Here is a 16,060-nt window from a genome sequence, read left to right as displayed (position 1 = left end):
ACACACAGACACACACACACAGACACACACACACAGACACACACACAAAATCATAATTCTAATCAGAGTTTCTTCCCAGCTCCATCACCCCATTTTCTTTTTTTCACAGCTTCAGTAGAATAGCACATACACACACACACACATACACACACATACACACACACACACACACACACACACACAAAGCATCCAAACACACAAAAATTAAAAAAAGTCTTTAAAAAGAATTATAAATGAACATAAGGCTGGTTGGACTCAGTCTATTCCTATTACTGACCATGCTATGAATGAAGGGTGGCTATGAACTTGAAGGTACATACAAATTAAGAACGAACACCTTGGCAGCATTTCAGTTTTCCAGTGGCTAACACACAGAGAGGTAGTTTGTTGGTGAAAGTGGTCTTAAAAATCTATCATTTCTATAAGTATGATCATGTCTCCATCAACCTTTAAAAAGATGATACATTTTCTTTTCAGAATTGAGAAGAAATAGAATAGAGATCACACTAAATTTACAAATGAAACTTCCTATTATAAGTTTATTAAAAACTTTAAATTATTCTCAATTAATAACTGTCTTTAAAGTAAGTTGAAATATCAGTTTCATCATATAAAATACGAATAATACTATAATATTATTATAAATTTTTATTGAAGTACACCAAATTCTTTCCCAGTACTATACCTTTAAAAACATAGAGTGTGATGGAATCAATTCACATGATTTTCAAGACAGGATATTGATCAATAAATATCCAAACTATAAAGTTGAGAGATTTATCAAGGTTAGCCCAACAAGAAGCAGATTGACTCTCATCTCTCACACTCCGTATTTATATTTTCATTTGTCCAATGTGATGCCTTTGATGTTGGAAATCTTATTCCACAAAGAAGGACTTTACATGAGCTATTCACTAACATAAGCATCCAAAGCCTTTCAAAGCTAATTGAACTAGTTAGTCTGTTGGTTGAAGGCTACATGTCTACACACTTGAGGGTCGTGATAGTTTTGGGTCTTACCAATGGATGGAAAAATAAAGAGTCTTTGAAAACTGGAGGGTAGCTGGGCAGAGTGAAGAGAGGAAAAATTGTGATTGGCATATATTGTATGAAAGAAAAATCTATTTCTAATAAAATATAGAAGAATCATAGTTTTATACCCAATCATTCTGATTTGCCTATCTAAATATAACATGATTCCATAAAGTTTATTTTTCTTATGTTAAATACTTGACTGATTCCTTTTCACTTCTTTTTATACCATGTTTGAAAATATAGTACATTTTCAAAGAAGAAAGTATATCTTCTTACCAACAAAGTAAAATATCTTACCTTTTGAAATAAGAATTCATTTCAAATTAAGAAGTTCAAAGTTACTGTGATTTTTATAGCTGCACAGCTATCCCCTCTACCATTGTTTGTCACTGAATATAAGTCCCTGCTGAGGCTCCAGATTCCAGTGTGAATTCAAATCATCAGGGATCATTATCTCATTCTGGTGAGTACTGAGCAGTTTATTCCACACACACATACAATTAATCTTCAAAGACTCTGTCAATCTCAAGTAATATCTTATTTTCATCTTTATTTGAGTATTGTTATACTTTCACTTGGTAATCATGGGAGGTAAAGAATCACAAATAATCTTAGGTAAATCATTCAAATTGATATTTGATTCATTCTGATTTGTGTGCGATAATATTAACCAAAGTATAAAAGTGAACTATTTTTGTTTTCTTTTTCATTTATATAAACCTATTTTTCTAGGAAAGCTTCATTTACAGGAAGAAGAATTCCAGGTGCTTCACCTGTAATTTGGCCATGAAGCTACCTGACTACCTCATTGGAGTTGTAGAGCTATGTACCCTCAGGCATGCAGGACCAGAAAAGAGATGAAGCAATACTTACTCTTGCTGAAACCTCAAGATGAGATTTTCAGGGTTTGGAAATGTCTCAAACTTGTTCAGGCCTATTCTTTTGTGTTGCGTTTGCCACACAGGCCTTATTTTTTTTTTCTCCAGCTTCCTAGGCCTTATAAGTTTTGTTTATATCACAGGCTTTGGAACATTGTGTTGTTTCATGACTATTAATAGCCTTTGTTCCTTGTAAACATAATGGTTAAATTTGGAGGAAATAACTATACAACACAATATCTCTTCTTCCAGCTTTTACATTTTTTCCATGCCCCTTACACAATGACACCTGCTGCTCAAAGGGAGCGATGTAGAATGATGACTCTTTGCTGTACAGAAACATTCACTTCTTCTCAGGAGCTTGACACATTCTTAGTCTCTGAACTATACTACTCAAGTAATAATCAAACAAAAATCAAACAAACAAAACCATTTATTGTAGTAATCATTTTTACTATATACAACTATTTAGATTTCAATTTGTGAGTCATGTCATATCTATTTAAATAGACAATAAGATTTCTATCCCTACTTCCTTCTATGACCTCTTAACCTATGGGTTCTTTCCTGATCATAGTATTAGGATGTGAGTTTCCACCAGTGGAATGAGCCTGAAATCCAATATGAGAGTAGTTTGTTGCACCCATAATAGTCTTGCCTCTATTGGACTAGAAGAAAAGTTCTAACTGGCATATTGTAAAAAATTAAAAAATAAAAAAAAAGACAATAACAGATAAATTGGCAGGGGAGGTAAAAGAGATGAGAGAAAATAGGTAGAATAAAAAGATTGGGAGGTCTTGGGAAGAATGGGGGAGGGGTAAACATGATCAAAATATATTGTATGAAAAATAATTGCCAGTGTCAATACAAAAAAACTTGTTCATGCAAATTCATAGCAGAAGCCTTGATTTTACAAAAACTTTTCTTTGAAATATCCTCTTTACCATAGTTAGCTTCATTTCCCTCTCCTTCATTTTCTCCTTTTCATTCATTTCATGTTCCTTTTTTGGCAGACTGATAATTTTTATTAATCTATTTTATTTATTTACACTTAAAATTTTGACCCCTTTCCAGTCCCTCCGCCCAAGGTTCTTCACCACATCCCCTCTCCCCTTCGGCTCTGAGAGGATGCTCCCCAACCACCCCCCTCACACTCTCATCCACTCCCACCTTTCTCCCAGGACCCCCCTTATCTGAGGTATCATATTCTTAAACAATGCAATTTCTCTCTTTACATATTGTGTTTAAAACTTGTGACCTTTTCACTTGAAAGAGAGACACTTAACATATCATACATGAATTGGTTCTGCAATAGCAAGCATTGGTCCTGTGAAGGCTCAGTGCCCCAGCGTAGGGTAATTTGAGGGTGGGGAAGCAGGAGTGGGTGGGTGGGCGGGGGAACACCCTCATAGAAGCAGGAGGAGGAGAGATGGGATAGGGAGTTTCTGGAGGGGAACTGGGAAAAGGAATAACATATGAAATGTATATAAAGAAACTATCCAATAAAAAATAAATTTAAATTTAAAAAATTAAAATATAAAAAAGAATTCTCAGTTTAAAATAAAAAAAACAACATACATTCAACATTGAGTTCCAATGTATACCCTGACTTTCTACAGGGCAGAGGGGTGACCTTGATTGATAAATTTATATAGAAGGAAATAAGGGGAAGGATTAGTGTGGATATGATCAAAATACATTGTATGAATTTTTCAACTAATTTATAAAAATATTTTAAATGGAACTTACTGTATACAACAAAGCATCAGAATGGATTTGAGCATAGTTCTAGCATGACTATAATGTGTTGGACAGAACTAAGAACTTTAGAGATTTACAGGCGTAGTATCAGGTGCCAACTTTGTCCCTGACAATTGACAAAACCCTAGATGACTGCTATATATGATGTAAGCCACAAGATTTTATTTTTAAATACCCACCTTAAAGCATCCTTATTTTGAATGCTGTCTTAGGTAGAGTTTTATTTCTGTGAAGAGACACCATAACCAGAGCAACTCTTATAAAGGAAAATAGTTTCAGAGGTTTAGTCCATTATCATTATGGTGGGAAGCATGGTAGTACACACATAGACATGGTGCTAGAAAATGAGCTGAAATCTGAAGTTAGCAGAAGGAGATAATATCTTTTACACTGGGCATAAGTTGGACATTCATGAGACCACAAAACATGCTCCTACAGTGACATACTTCCTCCAAGATCATGCCTACTATAACATAGCCACACCTTGTATTAGTGCCAATCCCTATGGGCCAATCATTCAAACACTTGAGTCTATGGGGTTCATGCACATTCAAACCACCACATTCCACTCCCTGCTTGTCATAGGCTTGTAGTCATACCATAAAGTAAAATGCATTTAATCCTACCTCAAAAGTCCCTACCGCTTATCATAGTTTCAACAATGTTTAAAAGATCAAGGTTCAAAGTCTCTTCTGAGATTCATGCAATCACTTAACTGTAATCCTCTATAGTATTAAAATCAAAAACATTACATCCATAACAAATTGTCTCAGGAGTATATATTACTATTCCAAAACATAGGAAAGGGAGCATACTAAGGAAATCACGGACCAAAGCATAGTTGAAAACTAGCTGGACCAACTCCAAACACTGTATTCCATGTCTGAGGTCCAAAGGTTCTTCAGATCTCCAGCTAATTTCAGCTTTGTTGACTATAACACAGTTCTTTTTCTTGGGTTCGTTCCACTCCCTATGAGCAGCTTTTCTTGGCAGGGATTCCACAGCTCTGGCATCTATAAACTCTTGGGGTCTCCAAGGCAGTCAATCTTCAAGCTTTAGAGCTTTATACAAGAGCATATCTATGTCTCCATGCCACTCCACATGCCTGGCCTCAGCAACTCTCAGTCGTCTTAGAAGAAGATTCTCTATCATGTTTCTTGTATTCTTGACTCTAAGGAAACAAACACATGTTTGAAGCTGCCAAGTTATGCTGCTTGCTGGCACTGGAACATAATCCTGTAGTTCAACTCATCTTAATTAGCTTTCTGTTTTCCATGCTTTCATTCTCTGCCCAAGCTTGCATGTCTTGGAACTTTCTCTGTAGACTAAGCTGGCCTTCAACTCAAAGATGTGCATGCCTCTACTCCTAAGTGCTGGGATAAAGGCGTGGACACCTGGACCTCAACATTCCTGAATTCCTGTTTACAAAATGGAAACTTAGCATGATGGGATTTTGCCCAGAGGTCACCATTCCCTTAACTCCTTTTAATAACTATTTATCTCCTTGAACACAGGATTTAGCTTACTTCCACTTCCTGGTGTCCTTTAATCCTCAAACCATATATGTTATACTTTTTGTACAGCTGGGCCCATTTCATCAAAACTGTCTTCATTAAGAGTGAAACACAGGCAGGACAAAGTTTAGGCTGTTTTGAGAATTCCTTTGCCAGTGTAATTAATCTAAATCTCTTCACCTGGGCTTCATGAGGATTCTCTGAGAGGGACAAAAAGCAGCCACATTATTCAGCAAACTATCACAAGAGTGATCTCTAGACAACATACTAAAATTCTTCTCCTTTGAAGCCTCTGGAGGCAGGCTTCCACAGCTAAAGTCACCCTTTGCACCAAAGTCGTCTTTGCTTTTACTAGTATAGCCTATTAAGCCCCATGTAAAGCATTCCACTGCATTCCTAATCCAAAATCCCAAAATCCACATTCTTTGAAACAATAGCATGAGTAGGCAGGCCTATCAGAGCAATATCTCAGTCCCTGGTACCAACTTAGGTCTTAGGGTTTTATTCCAGGAGAAGGTAAAGCACAGAGTCATTCTGGATTAAAAGAAATGTCATTTCCAGCTCAATGGTTGGATTGAAGGTATGTCTTCCTACCTGAAAGATGTACATTAGAAATGGATTTAGTTCTTGAAATCAAGTAAGCAAAAACCTTCAATAGTATGTTTTTCATTTTGGGGTCTTGCTTTCAGATATAGTGAAGTTGAAAACCAAGAATATCAATCATGAGTCCACTGCTTGTTTACTTGATAGACAATGATATGTCCTAGTAATGATTAATTTTCAAATGAAAACAAAAATCAGGTCGTACTAAGGCCTAAACATGATACAATTCTTTAGTTTTAAACTGAAGTCCATATTTTACATATCAAAGCAGACCAGGCCTCCAGGTCCTCTTAGCATCCCTCAGTCCTAACCTGGAACAACATGCTCCCAACCATGAACTTTCCATCCTAGGGGCTGGCCTGCCCTTCCCCCAGAGGTTCTTCTCTATATAATCCAGACATTTTGATCTCCTGCTTTCTTCCCCTATCTCTATTCTTCTCTTCTCTCAACACTTGAGTGCACTCACACTTTCTCTCTTTCTCCACCCCGCTTAACTCCCCATGGGGACTTTCCTGGCTTCAATCCTTGGGTCCAGTGAACTCACCAGGGAGCAGCTTCCCAATAAACCTAACTCTAGTATATATTCTAATCTGTCTTGAATTGGGTCATTTCACCAGCAGAGAAATAACCTATCATTTTTTAATGGTCAATTAATTATAATATTTTATTCATTTAATTTAATACTATAGGTAAGGCTGGTATTGACTTCAACCTTTCTAAATGCTACCATATCAGGCATAAAACACCATATCTAAATCCATCAATAAATTTTTTAAAGTATAAAATCACCACTCAATCTGTAATTAAAAGTAATTTCAATAAGTGGGCAAAAGAATTGATTTTGACCTTGTCCTAAAAGACACAAAAAGTTTAACTCAAAATGAAGTAATTTAAAAGTGTAAAACTCAGAATTAAGTATAGTAGATTTACCAGGAGAGCAGACTATAAAATGCTTCCATGTGACCTATTTAAGAAGGCTCTATGGTGTTAAGGTCCTTTGCTGAAGACAACACTTACTTACTTACTTACTTACTTCCAATGAGACTTAGGTCATCAAATGTGGAAAAATAGGACTGGTGTCTAACTAGAGACTTCATTCCTATTGACTAGTGTTCATGGTCCTGGAAACTACTGTACACAATACCAGAGGAGAAAGGTAATAATCAATATTACCCAGTGACATATTCTGAGACCTATAACAGTGACATTCTGAAATATGTACTAGTGAAATAATGACACAAATGCTATGCCAACAACCAGCAACTTTTTATTTATTGGATTTAAGACCCACTCTGTTAAACTGAACCTATACCAGACACTGGTAAAGTTGTCATTAACTTGAGACTAAGTAGTTTATGGTCCCTAGGGGAAAACTGTAGCTGTAAAGCAGCCATGGATGAACTGGGTTTACCTGAATGGGGGGCTGTAAATGAAAAAGAGATAGTGGGGAGGTGTGGGCGGTAAGAGAAGCATGGAGCCCAATACAAGTTTTTGATCAAGGCTCAAAGTTTAATACTCAGCACTGAGTTTATATATGGGAAGACCACTGAACTCATCCTTTGTTTCAGCTAGATAATGTTGCAAAGCGGGCTCAGTGGGCAATCTATTCTCCTAAGTTCTTGTAGGAAGTTGCAAGTGAAAACAAAATAGCAGACTTCACCTAGGTGTTAAGGTTCTGTAGAAAGTTGTAAGTGTAAACAAAGCTGATGATTTCACCTGGGTGTTAAGATCCTGTGTGGCAAGCAAAGACTGTTCAGCCTGCCTAAGGCTGGGAAGGGCACAGAAAACTACTACTATTATTCTGCTAAAGGAACGAACGAAGGACATACATATAAGGACACACTGCTATGACCATACATCAGTATTTTTCTCAAATACCTACAACAGAGAAGTTCTTCCTTGCAGTATATGGGAATCAGTTCAGTAATTTCTACCTGGCAAGTGTGCAGTGAATCAGAGACTTTGGTGCAATCAATCTTAAATGGGATATTTTTATTAACCTTCACCCCTCAAGGCTCAAGTATGTATGTGGAAAAGTGGTGAAAGTTTATAAGAGCCAGAGGTAAAGAATGACTCCAAGTGAACAGTGCCTTCCAGTCACAACAGAACTGATGTTCATATGAACTCACAAAGAACATGGCAGCACACACAAGACCTGAATATTTTTGAGGTAGACAAGGTCCCAGCATTGAAACGGGAATGTGGACAAAGGCCCCAACCCCTAAGCAAGAAACTATATAAAATTTACATGAGCTAGCAAAGGGAAAATCAGCTTTCTCAAAAGAAGTCTCACAACAAATCACCAAGTATATTAACCATAATTCAGAGTAAGCCCCATCCACAGGAGTAGTTAGCCAACACACACACACACACACACACACACACACAAACTCAAAACAAACCACTAATAGGGAAATAAGAGAAAAAATAAATGGTTTAAAGTAAATTTTTAAAATGCACAAATACCATTGAGGGTGTGTGTGTGTGTGTGTGTGTGTGTGTGTATGTGTGTGTGTGTGTGTGTTTAAATTTCTTATTTATTTTTTAATTCGTTAATCTTTTTTTACAGTACAGTCTTTATCCTCCTCCTGGTCTGCCCTCTGGTTATTCCACATCCCATACTTGCACTGCCCCCCTCATTTCCCATCTCCAAGAAGAAGTCCCTACCTGCCTACCCTCACCCTACTTTAACTCCCCACTCCCTGGGGCCTCAAATCTGTCTCTTGAGGGTTAGGTCTATCTTTTCCCACTGAGGTCAGACCAGGCAGTCCTCTGCTGTATATGTGTTGGGGGCTTCATATCAGCTGGTATATGTTGTCTGGTTAGTGGCTCAGTGTCTGAGCAGTCTTGGGGGTCTAGGATATTTGGGACTGCTGGTCTTCCTATAGCATTTCCCTGCTTCTCAGCTTCTTACAGTTTTTCCTTAATTCAACCACAGGGATCACCAGCTTCTGTCCATTGGTTGAGTGTAAATATCTGCATCTGACTTGGCTACTTGTTGAGTCTTTTGGAGGACTGTCATGCTAGGCTCCTGTTTGGAAGTGCACCATAGTATCAGTGATAGTATCTGGCCTTGGGGCCTCTCTTTGAGCTGAATCCCAATTTGGGCCTTTCACTGGACTTCCTTTCCTTCAGGCTCTTCACTATGTTTGACCTTGCAGTTCTTTTAGACAGGAACAACTATGGGTCAAAGTATTTGACTGTGGGATGGCAATCTTATCCCTCCACTTGATGCCCTATCCTTTGTTGGATGTAGATTCTACAAGTTCCCTCTTCCCTCTGTAGATGTCCCACCCTTTGAGTCCTGAGAGTCTCCCACCTCCCAGGTCTCTGGTACTTTCTAGAGGGTTCCCCTATGTCCTACCTCCCAAGGTTGAATATTTCCATTTTTCTCCTGGCCCTCAGGGATCAGTCCTGTTCCCTACCCAACTCAATACCTGATCATGTTCCCCTCTTCCCCTACCTGTCTCCTTTCCCACCCAGCTCCCTACCTCCCTCTCCCCTACCCTGTGATTGCTTTCTTTTCCTTCCCAACTGGGACTGAGGCATCCTCACTTGGGCCCTTCTGCTTCTTAACTTTGTTGAGTTCTGTGGATTGTATCCTGGGTATTCTGTACTTTTTTGGCTAGTATCAGATTATTAGTGAGTACATATGATGCATGTCAATTTGGGACTGAGTTATCTCACTCAGTATGATATTTTCTAATTCTCTCCATTTGCCTCCAAAACTCATGATGTACTCGTTCTTAATAGCTGAGTAGTATTCCATTGTGGAAATGATTCACATTTTCTTTATCTATTCTTCTATTGTGAAACATCTGGGTTGTTTCCAGCTTCTGGCTATCACAAATACAGCTGCCATGAGCATAGTGGAACACTTGCCCCTGTGGCATGGTGGAGCAAATTTTGGGATTATAATTTAGTTTTTGATTCATGGGTTTTTTAAAGAGAGAAATAATGATAGAGTAGAAGAAGATTAATATCATCAGAACTGGGTATTGGCTGGGTGAAAGTTCAGGGGACAAGTCACTGTCACTCTGCCTATGACTCGCTTGTCCTTATCTAAGTTGGTATTGTCTGCCCAGGCTACCGATTTACAAGGTCTATGACTACTCAGGCTTGTAAATTTCCACAAAAGCTGCCTGTTTACATTAGCTTATAGCCATCTGTTTTGATGTTTTTCCACTGAGACCCAAGACTTGGTGTTAGTATACATGTATGACAGGCCTATTGCTGATTTTAGGCCTATGGCTGATTTTAGGCCTTCAGTGGGTAAGCAGGGATGCCCCTGACATATCCTCCCTTCTCTAAGTATAAAAGGGCTGTGGCAAATCTAATCTTGTGAAGGCGGGGATAGAGGCCTGACCTCCAGTATTTGAAGGGGACCTTGTAATGGCTCCAGTCCCCCTGTCGTTGTCCAGTGATGCATGAGGGCCATACCCATCCCGATGTCTTTTTCCTGGAGAGGGGATACTTTTGACATCAACCCCTATGCAGTCAGGCTTGTCCCTCAGGGAACCAAGATAAATATTTTTATCTTTTATTTATATTCCCTTGCCGTGCTTAGCCTCACAGCCTAAGCAAGAATTCAGATCGCCTGACAGAGGGGGTTCGGGGTGGCCCCTCTCTGCTTGGTCTAGGGGCAGAAGTCCCCCCTTTTAGGTTGGGTAGAGATGGGTTTTGGAAGCAGCCTGTATAAAGTAACAACCTCATCTTGAGTCTCATGGTCCTCCATAGCTAACTAATGATAATGTATCTGAGTAGGTTTTGCAACCAAATTATTTATCTGTTGTATCACAGAGTTAGTCTGCCTATTTGAGAGCCAGGGACCAGCAGAAAAAGCAAAAGGAACCCAAATAATGGTCCCAAGATGGGAGGAAATAGGGTTGACAAACTTGGAGAGGCTGAAAACCAATTCTTGTACCAGCCTTCATCTGTCTCTTTCTCTCTCTGATTTTTCTTAGGGCCTTCACTACCTGTTTCATGCTCTCTTTAACCCTCCTTGTCTTGTCTATGTAAAGGTAACCTTCTTCTTTAAGAGCTGTATGTAGTCAAGAGCTGTACACAGCCTTTTCTATTGTAATAGAGTAAACCAAGTCCAATGAGGATCTTTGCGATTTTAGGAGGTCTCTTCAGACAGCGAAACGAAGGATTTCTTCAGATTAGTGATGTCAATCTCTAGCTGTTTGATGTTCTTGTCAGTGGCCCTTCAAAGGTCTGAGTAGTATAAGTTCGGAGGCCAGCATCTAGATTAGAACTTCCAACAGCAGACATCACGGGTGATTCATTTTTACCTGGAAAGGAAAAAGAAGGGAATTCTCAGGGAGATTTCTCTTCCCTGGATGTAAATTGTTATTCATCATATTTATGGTTGGGCCTGGCTTTGTGGGGGTATCTATTTTTTTATTAATCTTTTTGGTAGCCAGTTAGTTGTGCTTTCTGTGGTATCAGACAGGCATATCAATCCTTGGCCCCATAAGGGAACTGGGTCTGGGCCATTCCCTTTAAGGGTAAGAGGGTCCTTCCCCATATCTGTGGCAAAGTTTTGTTGGTCTTGGTGGTGCCAGAGGCAGTCAGCAGCAGATTTGCCATGAGCTTTCAGCTTTAGAGAGATAAAAGTGAACAAGGCATGATGGAGAGTATTTCAGGAGGACTCCTTCTGAGGGGGTACCGTTCCCCCTCTTTTGTTTTTAAAGCCAATTTTTCAGAGTTCTTGTAAAATCAAGGCAGAAGCGCCAACAGTCGCTCCTTCCACACTCAGAGAGTCATGAAGACCCTATTTAAAGATATACAAATCTATATTAAAAATCTTTTGTTAAAGGACTGTTATAGCACCACCGACAACTAATCAGATTATATAATATATCAATTAGTAATAGCTTCTTCTATTTTTTGTGAGATTACCTCTCTTTTGTCAATTAATTGTTGAGGAAAATTAGGATTTACATGTCTCTTGAGAATAGTGAACAGAGACTTAAATTCTTTTGTGGAGAGCTTAAAAAAGTATCTTAGCCAATTAGCAACTCCCAGAAACTTTTGAAAATAATTTAAAATAAGTAAACTCTTTCCCTCTCTCACTTTTTTTTTCAGACCCTTTATCAATGTTTTTTTTTTTATTGGATAAATGTACCACATTTTCTGCATCCATTCTTCTGTTGAAGGGCATCTGGATTCTTTCCAACTTCTGGCTATTATAAATAAGGCTGCTATGAACATGGTGGAGCATGTGTCCCTGTTGTATGTTGAAACATCTTTTGAGTATATGCCCAGGAGTTGTATAGCTTGGCCCTCGGGTAACACTATGTTCAATTTTCTGAGATACCGCCAGACTGCCTTCCATAGTGGTTGTACCAGTTTACAATCCCATCAACAGTGGAGGAGTGTTCCTCTTTCTCCACATCCTCACCAACATGTGCTGTCATCTGTGTTTTTGATCTTAGCCATTCTGACTGGTGTGAGGTGGAATTTCAGTGTTGTTTTCATTTGCATTTCCCTGATGACTAGGGATACTGTACACTTCTTTAGGTGCTTCTCAACCATTCGAGCTTCCTCAGTTGATAAATCTTTGTTTAGCTCTGTGCTCCATTTTTTAATAGGATTCTTTGTCTAGAGTCTAATTTCTTGAGTTCTTTGTATACCTTGGATGTTAGCCCTTTATCGGATGTAGGGTTGGTGAAGATCTTTTCCCAATCTGTTGGTTGCTGCTCTGTCCTATTGACTTTGTCCTTTGCATTACAGAAGCTTTGCAGCTTTATGAGGTCCCATTTGTCAATTCTTGGTTTTAGAGCACAGGCCATTGGTGTTCTGTTCAGGAACTTTTTTCCTATGCCTATGTGTTCCAGGGAGATTGGGCTGAAGTTCTCTTTCTTCGTTGGGTCTTTGTGTGGTTTAGTTGTGAGTGTAATTGTGGCTTCATAGAATGAATTGGGTAGTGTACCTTCTGTTTCTATTTTGTGGAGTAGTTTGAAGAGAATTGGAATTAGGTCTTCCTTGAAGGTCTGATAGAATTCTGTACTAAAACCATCTGGTCCCGGACTTTTCTTTCTAGGGAGACTTTTAATGACTGCTTCTACTTCTTATGGGGTTATGGGACTGTTTAGATAGTTTATCTGGTCCTGATTTAACATTGATAATGATATTTGTCTAGAAAATTGTCCATTTCATCTAAATTTTCCAATTTTTTTGAGTATAGGCTTTTGTAGTAGGATCTGATGATTTTTTTAATTTCCTCAGGTTCTGTTGATATGTCACCCTTTTCAGTTCTGATTTTATTAATTTGGATACTGTCTCACTTCCCTCTGATTAATCTAGCTAAGGGTTTATATATTTTGTTGATTTTCTCAAAGAACCAGCTCCTGGTTTTATTGATTCTTTGGATAGGTTTTTTTTGTTTCTATTTGGTTGATTTCAGCCATGAGTTTGATTATATCCTGCCATCTACTCCTCTTTGGTGTATTAGCTTCTTTTTGTTCTAGGTCTTTCAGGTGCACTGTCAAGTTGCTAGTGTATGCTCCCTCCAGTTTCTTTTTGTAGGCACTTAGAGCTATGAATTTTCCTCTTAGCACTGCTTTCATTGTATCCCATAGATTTTGGTATGATGTGTCATCATTTTCATTAAATTCTAAAAAGTTTTTAATTTCTTTCTTTATTTCTTCCCTTACCAGATTATCAAGGAGTAGGGTGTTGTTCAGTTTCCATGTGAATGTGGTCTTTCCATTGTCTTTGTCATTTTTGAAGACCAGCCTTAGACCATGGTGATCTGATAGGATGCATGGGATTATTTCAATTTTTTTATTTCTGTTGAGACCTCTCTTGTGCCCAATTATATGGTCTATTTTGGAGAAGGTACCATGAGGTGCTGAGAAAAAGGTATATTTTTTTGCTTTAGGGTGAAATGTTCTATAGATATCTGTTAAGTCCATTTGGTTCATAACTTCTGTTAGTTTCACTGTATCTTTATTTAGTCTCTGTTTCCATGATCTATCCATTGCTAAAAGTGGGGTGTTGAAGTCTCCCACTATTATTGTGTGAGGTACAATGTGTGTTTTGAGCTTTAGTAAGGTTTTTTTTTTGAAAGTGGGTGCTCTTGGTTTTGGCGCATAGATATTCAGAATTGAGAGTTCATGTTGGTTGATTTTTCCTTTGACAAGTATGAAATGTCCTTCCTTATCCTTTTTGATAGCTTTAAGTTGAAAGTCGATTATATTTGATATTAGAATGGCTACTCCTCTGTCCTGTGGAGATACTGACTCCTGAGTCATCCTAGAGGAGCCACTGCACTCAGAGCAGCCGGTAAGAACTCCATCTCACTCCCTAAGCCCCAGAGATACATCTGGGAGCCAGGGACATTCAGGGCACAGCAGCTACCCAAACCCCGACCCTCCGGAATTCCACTTCCCTTCCTCCCCTGCTTGGTCCTGTGGGCTGGGGCAGACACAGAGTTGGTCTACTCCTGTCCTGTGGAGATACTGACTCCTGAGTCGTCCTAGAGGAGCCACTGCACTCAGAGCAGCCAGAGCCACGGCACTCAGAGCAGCCGAGGAGCCACTGCACTCAGAGCAGCTGACACTGAGTTGACCTACTCCTGTCCTGTGGAGATACTGACTCCTGAGTCATTCTAGAGGAGCCACTGCACTCAGAGCAGCAGACACCAAGATTAGAATCATAAGATTACAGAGACATCTGGACTCTGAGGAGCTCTGCAACAAGCAAGATAACTGGAAATACAGACTCCAGTCTTACACAGTGAAGGCAGGCAACACTAGAGTTAACCAGATCGCGAAAGGCAAGCGCAAGAACATAAGCAACAGAAACCAAAGTTTCTTGGCATCATCAGTACCCAGTTCTCCCAATATAGCAAGCCCTGAACACACCATCACACCTAAAAAGCAGGATTCAGAATTAAAATCACTTCTCATGATGATGATAGAGGATTATAAGAAGGAATTAAGTAACTCCCTTAAAGAAATACAGGAGAGTACAAGTAAACAGATAGAAGCCCTTAAAGAGGAATCACAGAAAACACTTAAGGAAATGCAAGAAAACACAAAGAAGGAATTAAACAAAAACATTCAGGATCTGAAAATGGAAATAGAAACAATAAAGAAAGCTCAAAGGGAGACAACCATGGAAATAGAAAACTTAAGAAAGAAATCAGGAGTCATGGACGCAAGCATCACCAACCGAATACAAGAGATAGAAGAGAGAATCTCAAATGCAGAAGATACGGTAGAAAATATTGGCACAGTTGTCAAAGAAAATGCAAAATGCAAAAAACTCCTAACTCAAAACATCCAGGAAATCCAGGACACAATGAGAAGGCCAAACCTAAGGATAATAGGTATAGATGAGAATGAAGAGTCCCAACTTAAAGGGACAGTAAATATCTTCAACAAAATTATTGAGGAGAACTTCCATAACCTAAAGAACAAGTTGCCCATAAACATACAAGAAGCCTACAGAACACCAAATAGAATGGACCAGAAAAGAAATACCTCCCGTCACATAATAATCAAAACATCAGATGCACAAAACAAAGAAAAAATACTAAAAGCAGTAAGGGAAAAAGGTCAAGTAACATACAAAGGCAGACCTATAAGAATTACACCAGACTTCTCACCAGAGACTATAAAAGCCAGAAGAGCCTGGAGGGACATCATACAGACCCTAAGAGAACACAATTGCCAGCCCAGATTACTATACCCAGCAAAACTCTCAATCACTATAAATGGTGAAACCAAGATATTCCATGACAAAACCAAATTTGCACAATATCTTCCCACAAGCCCAGCACTTCAAAGGATAATGGATGGAAAACGCCAACACAAGGAGGGAAAATACAACCTAGAAAAAGCAAGGAAGTAATCTTCCAACAACCCCAAAAGAAGATAACTATACAAACATAACTTTACCTCTAATAGCAAAAATAACAGGAAGCCACAATCATTTTTCCTTAATATCTCTTAACATCAATGGTCTCAATTCCCCAATAAAAAGACACAGACTATCAGACTGGATACACAAACAAGACCCAGAATTTTGCTGCATACAAGAAACGCACCTCAGTGACAAAGACAGACACTACCTCAGAATAAAAGGGTGGAAAACAATTTTCCAAGACAATGGTCCCAAGAAACAAGCTGGAGTAGCCATTCTAATATCAAATAAAATCGACTTTCTTCCAAAATTAATCAAAAAAGATAAGGAAGGACACTTCATACTCATCAAAGGAAAAATCTACCAAGGTGAACTCTCAATTCTGAACATCTA

Source organism: Grammomys surdaster, unplaced genomic scaffold (assembly GCF_004785775.1).
Source record: "Grammomys surdaster isolate TR1022 unplaced genomic scaffold, NIH_TR_1.0 184, whole genome shotgun sequence".
Taxonomy (NCBI): domain Eukaryota; kingdom Metazoa; phylum Chordata; class Mammalia; order Rodentia; family Muridae; genus Grammomys; species Grammomys surdaster.
Note: the sequence above shows the minus strand (reverse complement) of the source record.